Source organism: Bacillus rossius, chromosome 11 (assembly GCF_032445375.1).
Source record: "Bacillus rossius redtenbacheri isolate Brsri chromosome 11, Brsri_v3, whole genome shotgun sequence".
NCBI classification, from domain to species: Eukaryota; Metazoa; Arthropoda; class Insecta; order Phasmatodea; family Bacillidae; genus Bacillus; species Bacillus rossius.
Genome location: NC_086338.1, coordinates 15074467 through 15084228, shown reverse-complemented (window position 1 = coordinate 15084228; position 9762 = coordinate 15074467). Strand labels below are relative to the sequence as shown.

The window sequence follows — 9762 nt, the reverse complement described above, 5'->3', positions numbered from 1 at the left end:
GTCGGCCAGTACCGTAAGTGGCATGATCCGCGACGCGGTGCGGAATAACTAAAAAGACGGTCGGGATAGGCCCAGTTCCGCGGAATACATGCCGAGTTGACGTGAGCAGCATCGAATTAGAAGGTTACGTGATTACATTACTTACAGAAGGAGCGATCGGTGAGCACAAAGGTGAAGGCTGCTCACGGACGAACACGTCTTGACCCGGCGCGGAGTGGTTCGAGACTGCCGAACATGGCCGCCTCGCAAGGGGGGGGGGACCTTTACTTCCCTTGTAAGATGGCACCAAAAACTTATATTATATTAATTGGTTGAATTATAACAAAAAACACATTTCAGGAGCTTAAATAAAATCTAGCACCTGGTAATTGGGTGCTTAAGGCTTAACAGCTGTTTTGTATTATTTAATGATTTGAAATGTCGCACCAAGTTGGCGACTGTCAATATAGTGACAAATTGTCTCAGTGTTAATTGTTTAGGTTGGATTTCTCCTAACCTGACTTGATCAGGTTCACGGGCACTGTAATTAAGGCCAGTGGCCGCGGCGACTAGTAATGAGGTTCGTTGCCCACTCTGTGGGTGCGGTGCTCGCACGGATTACCTACGACACACTTGCTTAATGCTTATGAATAATTACTATTGTTCTAGTGTCTCATTCATTGCTTGTTTTATGAATCCAGTCCCCGGGGTCTCGTGTCCTGAAGTTTATTCGAGTTTATTGAGGTCACGCCCGGGACGCTCGTTTGACTCATTCCGGCTGGGCTAGGGGTGCGCTCCGAAAACGGGATCCGGTACTGGCGGTGCGGAGCACTGGCTTAGAGGCCATGGTCAGTACGACGTCAACCTAAGCATTAATTTTGGCTGCTTAATTGTAGAAACGTTACTCCTGCAGAGTAGCGGCTTCCAGGAAATGGTGTGATTAACAACAAAAGTAAAAGGCTGGTTCGGTCAGCTACATTAATTACTTATTATGAATTCATTTTATGGTTATGTGTCTAAAATTTTCTGCATAACCTTCCCCTTCTGTTTTTATTCATTCGCCACTACCCGAGGTCTCGGGTTCGGGACCCGGAATGAACCCAGTAATTGCTGGTGGGATTATTTAGTGGATTACATTATGAGAGGGCCCCACGCTAGCCATTGTGGTTGTGTTGGTCATCAGCACCAGCATGGATCACTGGACTCGCGTTGATTATTAATTTAATAACTTCGGGCAGCGAAACAATTTTATGGGTTTACCAGTGTTTCCAATAAGCCTGTTCATATGCACTGTTCGTACCCTGTAAGCATAATTCTTCTCCAGAAGAATTATCTATTGCTGTTGTATTAGCTGGAACCTTGGGTTGATGCCACCACACACTTCATATAGTTCTTCACCACCCACACTATTAACGTTTGTAGCCGTTAACATGCGCTGTGGAGCACAATCGTGATTGTAGTCATCATCCTAAATAGGTCACACCATTCTGTTATCTACTGCCTGGCAGCAGTGTCGCAAAATTCCTCTGTGCGGGCCGCGCGAGGGGTGCGTTCTGCCAGCGTGATCCTTTGCTGACAGAGTGTGGACTGTCCTTTACCGCCGCACGATATACGACATCAATGTAACTTCCCAGAAGCTGCTTTTATACTAAATTTCCATCGAAATAATCAACTATAAAGCTATAAATTTTATATTTTTTTTATAGGCTATGCTGTAAACTAACTCAGATAAAACTAACCTGAATAGTAAATTAGGATTTAATTGTTCAGACAAATTATTATGAGCAACGAAATTTCGTACCAATATGTCACTCGTACACATGAATTTAAAGAAACTAATGATAATATATTAGCATTTTTGGTAAACCCACTAGTCATAAAGGCACAATCAGTTTACATACCAAGCTTACTTTACTGAAGCCCTTAGAAGTCTGAAGACGAAGACTTCTGGGATGACATGAAGACATAGAAAAGAGAGGGAGATTATTTGCACATGCTAACACAGAAAATCGATGACTATTCTTTGTTATGATGACAGTTTTAATATCAAATTAATTTTTTCCAATAGCTGGTATTTCAATATAAAACAATCACAAGATCCATCAAAATTACCCATAAACACGTGAAAACAACAATACAGGAGCTACGGAAACAGACTGCTAAAATAATTGGATGTTATTAAATTTTAGTATATATATTTCCAGAGATATTTGTGGACAGGAATACAAATAAAATTTAAGTTGTAATTTTTTTTTCCATTCTACCAAACTTAAAAGTAAAAGATAAATAACTTAAATTAAAGTTTGCTATGACTAGTTTTGTACTCAGTTGTTGTCATCTACTAAGATGTCCAAAAACAAGCAGACCAGGGAATCATTTCGCTCATTTAAGTGGGGCGACTGAATTGTTTCGACCCGGCGTAGTGACTATTCCGGATTCCCTAAGTAAAAGAACGGATTTCCATCGAACGGAATAGTGACTATTCCGTCTACGAAATAAATTCTGAAAGATGGCCCGGATTTGTACCGACACGGAATAGTGTATATTCCGCACAATCGTAGGAATGACGGAATTGTGTCGAAACGGCGTAGTGACTATTCTGTTTGTTGTTAGCATTTACAAATAGCACACGGAAAAGTGTCGAAATATTTTAGGTGAAATTCCAGTGACTAACCTGTACGCCAGAACCATACCGATCCGGAATTCTGTCGAATCTGATATTTTAAAACTAGTTCATATAAAATGACGGTAGATTGCAGGCTTATCCTGTTTGAGCAATGCTGCCACCTGGCAATGAAGCTAAAAGCTATGAGTTTGATTTGAAGTTGAAATACTATCCACAGAGTTTCGAAAGGGTCGCAGAGATCATCAAAACCAACGTTTTCATAATAGGATTATAAATGCCATTAACAGAATCTTAGTATCAGGTTTATTTCCACGTAATTTAAATACAAAAAAAGTCACATACCTATAGATGAAATAATAATTGGTTCATAAATAATAAATTGACAGTTAATGTTAAGAAAACCTGCTATACATGATAATATTAAAATATAATTATACTTCAGCAAATCTGGATATAAATTTGAACTATTATTAAATCCAAAAAGTACGCTTACAGCAAAGAAATTGGGCTTAAATATTGACTGTACTTTATTTAAATCATGGTTATGTACATTGGGCAGTCCCCACTCCTCCTATGTATATTTTTTTTATTTATTTTCTGAGCTCGGAACTTAACCTTATACTTCAGCTTACAGAATTAATACTTGAGTATGGTGGGTGATACCACAGGGGTGAAGAAAATGTTTAATCTGTGGTGTTGATGACTCGTTGACATATTTAAAACTAATTTGTACTAAAACCCTTGAACACTAAATACATTAAAATAAATGAGCCAACAACAAATGACTCCTGTTGCTGATAAACTGTAAATGATATGGTCAGTATGCTATGGAACCCTAGACTATAGTATACTGGTAGGAATGCAGTTAGAAAAGGAAATAACAACAAGAGAATTATGATGAGAGAAACAAAAAAAATTTAATGGTGGAAAATTTATTATATTTTATTAAGAGCCGTCTGGATGAAAATATAGTTTTGAAGGTGGAAATGGTAGATATACAAAATGACTATAAACAGGAGGCAAAACACAGCAAACACTTTCACTAACAACAAAACACTGACACACAGAACCAAACAATGATTACTGAAAACCTTCAAAATCTTACTTAAACAATATTAAGATTAATAAACATGAAAATCTTACATTAAGTTTACAATTCTATTTGGTGTATGACGCAATTGAGGATTAGTAGAAAATTTATTATATTTTACAGGCTTTATTTCTGAGCAAAAAAAAAATATATTATAATTATTTTGAATATTTAAAATTTACATGTGATCAATCCCTTCTGGAGTCTAATTGTAGCTAAACTCATTGGGAGATACGGAGGCACAGATAAATTTCAAATGTTTGTAGATACTTTAATACAGTTTAAATTCAAAGAGATAGTTATAACGAAAACAGAAAATAATAGTTACTTAAGGCACACGGCATTACTCAGTAGAAGCAATTTTTAATCGAACTGAAGGACCACTGAGTGTTCGGAAAACGTACTTCTCTTTAAAAACAGCCAAAAATATTTGATCTTCGTTCCAAATAATGTTTAAGGTTACATAGTTTACGTGACGGTACAGTTCAACAATTAACGCGGGCGTAAAATCACTTTTGCTATAAGCCCCTTGCTTAGTACAATGTCGACGCTACTTGCTTATGGCGTACCTTTACTAGTGAAACTTAAGTCAATTTTCATCTAAAATAATTTCCTTAGTTCCAGAACAACTTTACTCACTGTCGATGTCTGGGTCTAGATGCACAATTTTACATTACACCATATAAGCAACAATAACAAGAAAACCATATTTTATAGATTTTAAATCACCAAGGCGTTAGGCCTCAGCCTATACGTGGTAACGCCAAAAAAAAACCTTCCAACTTAATTTTTAATCTACTTCCTGTTCCGGTGCTGCCGAATCCCGTGAAGACCCTGTCTGGGAGATCCAGAGCAGCATCTCATGGCCTTCAGTCACAACAATAGTGTTAAATCACAGGTAAGTAATATCTCGAAAAACAATAAGATTCCAAATAAAAAATGTGAACAGGATGAAACATACATGAAAAATCAGTAGGACTTCCAACAATACATAGGAAAAATAAGTTCATAATAATAAGGTTCAAAATACTTATTATAAGTTCTTGTTTTCAGGTTAGACCTATAGTGTTTTTCAAGTTAAGGTAATACAACAATAGCGTGCTCGTAAAAATGCATTGACACGAGAGAAGGTTAATTCAAAGAATAAGAAAGTATATAAATAATACTGAAAATACATTTAAATAAGAATTAAATGTCTGTACGGACACTTTGTGGTAGTACAGAAGCTGTCCCATGGGGTAACAATAAAACGCAGTGGACACGAACTACGTGGCCGCCGGTTTAGTGATAGCCCATCTGTCTCTGTCTTATGTAGCATGCGCTTCAGGTTCCCGCGCGACGGTTGAGAATTGGCGGAGGGGTGGGGGTAACTGGCGCGCGACTGGCGACCAACCAAGTGCTGGCGCTCGGAGTGACTCGTTGTCTACCGCCGGCCGTCCTCGAAGCAACACCTCGCTGCTCCGCGCTCCAGAAATGGCGCGAAAACTCCGTTGTCTCGTCGTCGTGCTGGTGGTAAGGTGTTGGGAGGGTGTCTAGCATCAGGCAGGCTCAGGACACTGGTGAGTTTACTTACAATTGAATGCAGTGGACGGCGATTCAGTGTTAGGTGTACCATTAACAACCCTCAGTCGTTCTGCAGGTGTGACCACGGCGTTGTGGTGTGCCGATCCACGCCGGGGCAGACGGCAACGTCCTCTCCATGCCATCGCGGAGGGTGCCTGCTACCGAGAGGGCAGCAGGACGTGCCGTGCCGGGGTCACCCGCGCTCGTGGGGACGAGCGGCTGGCGGCGGCGGGTCCTGACAGGCGGTCCGCAGGGCAGCCCTATAGCCGTCCCAGATGGGGACCAGTGGTGTACAGCAGGGGGTGGACGGAGGTCCCATGCTGACGCAGCTGCGTCAGCGGACGTGGCGTCGACCGGACGTCCCGTTGGAGCGGGTCCAGCTCCGTCGTCGCACCGCTAAGTACATGGCCGTGTCCTACACTCGTTTTCACTTCCGCACTAAGCACATGACAGGCGTGTCTCTAGTATCTCGCGGTCTCATAACTTACTCCATAAATAATCATAACAATGTTCTGTGCTTACTGGTTGCTTTCTGGATTCGCCCTCACTGTCGCATTGGTGTAAGACAACAATAGGGATGTGATCACATACAAAAAAAAATTATCATTATTATGAAAAATATGAAATTATTAAGAATTCTTATAATTAATTATCATTGACTTATGAGAATACAGTATAGTATGCAACAATCGCATAACATCTTATTACTTCTTAAACACTAATATTTTGCTATAATTATTAAATATGATAGGAATACACTATTTACACAATGGTACTGCTAGTTTTATTCTTGGTTAACTAGTCTTTCAGTTGTACAATGGTTTAACTGTCTTGCTGGCTTTGTTTACATATAGTACTCTAGCCTTGGTACTGTACAATAATACTATAACTTGTTACCATAAAACTTGCAATTACAATAGAAATACTTATCATGGTTGGTTGGCATTTTTTTCCTTTCAGAAAAATTATGAAAATTGTTTTCATTCTAATTATTATCCTTAGACATTATGATAATTTAGTATACAATTGCTATTCAGCTTATTTTACTGACATATAACAGTCTTGTGATTTGAATCATAACAAACATAAAATATTTACAATACTTAAAATGTTTAAACAGCATTTTGTTTACTATTAGCTGAGTAAACTTGTTGACTATTAATGCAATTAGCAGTATTATTACAAATTTTATAACATATTTTAAGAGTTTTTTTTTTTTGTTTTTACAATTTGATCTCAGTGATTTTGGTTTTGTTTACATATGGATATATCACTTTCATGTGATGTTTGGTGTTCATACATCACAAATCAAAATTATTTATTACATGGAAAACAATTCTAAGAGATTATTAAATAGTAACATAACACAAGAAAAATATTTACACACAAAAATAACCAGTTGAAAAATTATATACATGCTTAAGCTTATACATAATCAAATATTATCATTTCTTATGATACCTTGACATTTATTATTAGTATTCAAGACTAGTATTATTATTTCTTGCCAGATGAATAATAATTTATATACAGTCTTTGAAAGGTTCAGTATTCTCTCTTGAATATGGTGAGGCTTTCAGCTGATTGTTCACAGTCTCTCACTCTGTTACTCTGGACACAGCTGCACAGTAGATTACTTGCAGAATGCTGTTGTCTTGTTAGATAGCCTGTCAGTTACTGGCTGATGCAGAGTCTCATATCATTTCAAGAATGTTCATGATCTTCCAGTCAGGTGTTACACCTATTTACACTGACATATAAAAATTTCTTGCACTTTTATACATTTGTCACACTTCTGTTACAGTGACTTCATACAACAACTGGGCAGCATAAGAGCAGACTTTCTCTCGCAACACCAGTGTTCCTTGCTACTGTGGATAACAACTCAGAAGACAATCACATCATCATGTGCTGCTGAACAACAGTGACGTCACTCGCGTGACAGTGTGATCCTCAAGATGACAGTGCTTCGAATTATGTGTTACACATCAAAAATAATATTCGGCGTTCATAAAATTAATTTGTGCCCATAATTTATAAAATCAAATTCCAAAATAAATCAGTTCCAATGCAGTTTTTTTTTTATTCTGATCGAGCAAAATAAATTCCACAAATTTCTTCATATCAAGCTTCCATAAATTTTCCTTTTTTAAATTGCAAAATATTATTAAATTTTTAATTTTTTTTTTTTTTTTCTTTTTTTTTTTCAAATAAGATAGCTTTGTGGGTGATACAACAACAAGCTAAGGCTCAGAGTGCTACGAGAAGGAGTATCATATCTGCAGGTAACTAGCAGTTAGAGTGTGCATGGCTTAGTAGTTGCAAGTGTTCTTGTGCTTGTAGTACGCAATGTGCATGTACTGCTTAGGAGTCACACAGCTGGTCGGCGAAAAAAATTAACACATAGTAGTCACTCTTGTTAGTTTGGTTAGCTCACACTATAGTGAATCAGTAGGTTTTTTTTTTCCTTCAGAGTAAACAACATGATTACACTGTTAGTAGCCATCTAGTCCTGCTCACATGTGTCACCGAAGTTTCATACCCATTTAGGTCATGCCATAGCCATACATTACGGTACCATAATAACCCTAGGTTAGTGCTGTACAACAAATCCCAGTGCGGCAGAGCCTTAGTCTTAGACCGTCACGAGATAACACACTGGTTTTAAGCTCATCAGGCAACCAGACTAGTGCATTTCCTTACACTAACAAATACAGCATACCGTACAACCTTGGCTAGCACAGGTCCTGACTTGGACACGAAACATTGAGCTTCACACACTTAACAGTGTTCGATGTACAGGTCCTTGATCACATAGGACTACACAGTGTAGACAACATGTACACCAATGTTGTTTCTATACTTCACATGGAAAAAAACAATTATACTAGCTAACACACAAACAACACATGTTACTGTGGGACAATAGGCTTGTGGTAGGCCCTTAGTTGGGTTAGGTTATACCTGCCTATGATGATGTTGGTGGCAGGGTCTGCCAACTCTTAGCAGTTGTTGTGAATTCTGTTTATGACCACATAGGGTCCCTTGAACAGCAAGAACAACTTCTTGGTAACATGGTCCCACTTCTTGCTCCCGCTTGCACTCCTGCATAACACTAGGTCTCCTATACTGAACTGCTTGATTTTAAAAGCACTCTTCCTTCTTTGCCTTGCTTGCGCCTCAGACTGTAGGCGGTCGTTGATCAACTGTTCTACCTCACTGCCTGTGGGTAGTTCTGCCTGATCAGTTTCCATGTCAAATTTGGGCATATAGAGCGGGTCGATCGCCACCGATCTATCCAGACACAGAGCTTCATAAGGGGTGACATGTAGGCTCTGGATAGCGGGTATGAGTTCGGGGCGATGCAAACCTGACCCGTTCTAGTTTAACGCTCTATCCTGGTTGTTCTGGCTGCACTGCTGGGCAGCTGAACCTGCTGGGTTAGGCCCTGTCCAATTACTTGGACCATTAGCAGCCCTGTTTACTGCTGCCTGAAACTCTGCAGCAACAGGATTCACTGGCGCATTGCGCTGGAAGTAGCCCTGTTGAGGCTGGGAATTGTCTTGCGATGAGAATGAGGGTGGTGGGTATGGAAAATGATTTTGGATGCCGCCAGATGAGCCGGTGTGATACTGTGGTCTGCAGCTTCTCTCTGGACTGGCAGGGGTCTTGCGGTGTGGCGGGCGGAAGTCAGGTTTCCCACTAGCGTAGTCAGAATAAAACCGCTTCTGGCCCTGGTGACGGTAGTCAGCCTCACCATCTGACTCGGCATAGCGCTGCGGGTAGGTGAACTTCCTGGGTGGCCGTTCAGTTGATGTTTTCCCCTGGAACTGGCTGTTGGGGTCCTCCTCACCGTCGCTGCAGGTCTGCTTGTTTGACCACCAGGTGGTCTTGTGGTAGGGCTTGTTACGGTTGCTTTTGCGGTTGTACTTGCCCTGGTGCTTTTTCCCTTGCTGCCCTTGGCTGGTGTACTCGTCATTTTTACCTGACCTCTCCCATGTCAGGGTGTGCACATTTGCCTGGCGATCATCCTTGGGCCGATTTTGCCAGTAATTGTGCACTGGCACATTTTTACTGGGAGGCTGCTGAGGTATTCGTTCAGCCTCATCCTTAGCTCCTTGCCCTCGCTGCAGCTTCTGCAGCTTGTCTACTGCCAGAACATGATCTCGGAATTCATTGACATCTTTGTATGTGTGTCCTGACATCTGGATTTGGTAGGCGAGTGGGAGCTGTGTCAACATGGTTGCTATGAACTCATCATCTGACATAGTTATATCTAAGTACCGGGTACGCTCATACATAGCTGAAATGTGAGCTTCCAGGCTACTCCCCTTGCGACAGTCAAACCGGTCCGTGTGCAATTGGGCCCTCAAATTGCCTTGCACTTTTAAGTTCCAGAACTGTGCTCTGAACTTTTCTCTAAACTGTTCGTAGGAGGTGATATGTAGGCTCTGGAGCTCCCACCAGAAAAAAGCAGTGCTTTTGAGTGCTACATTCAGGCACT

The 9762-nt window shown here is 40.2% G+C and overlaps 1 long non-coding RNA gene across 1 annotated transcript; it reads left to right on the top strand.

Moving 5' to 3' along the window:
- Positions 1-5116: 5116 nt before the first annotated feature.
- On the top strand, positions 5117-7340 carry LOC134536498 (uncharacterized). The gene is made up of 3 exons (XR_010075795.1): positions 5117-5254; positions 5335-5658; positions 7063-7340. It is a non-coding gene; the product is annotated as an uncharacterized LOC134536498 (long non-coding RNA).
- The last annotated feature ends 2422 nt before the right edge of the window (positions 7341-9762 follow it).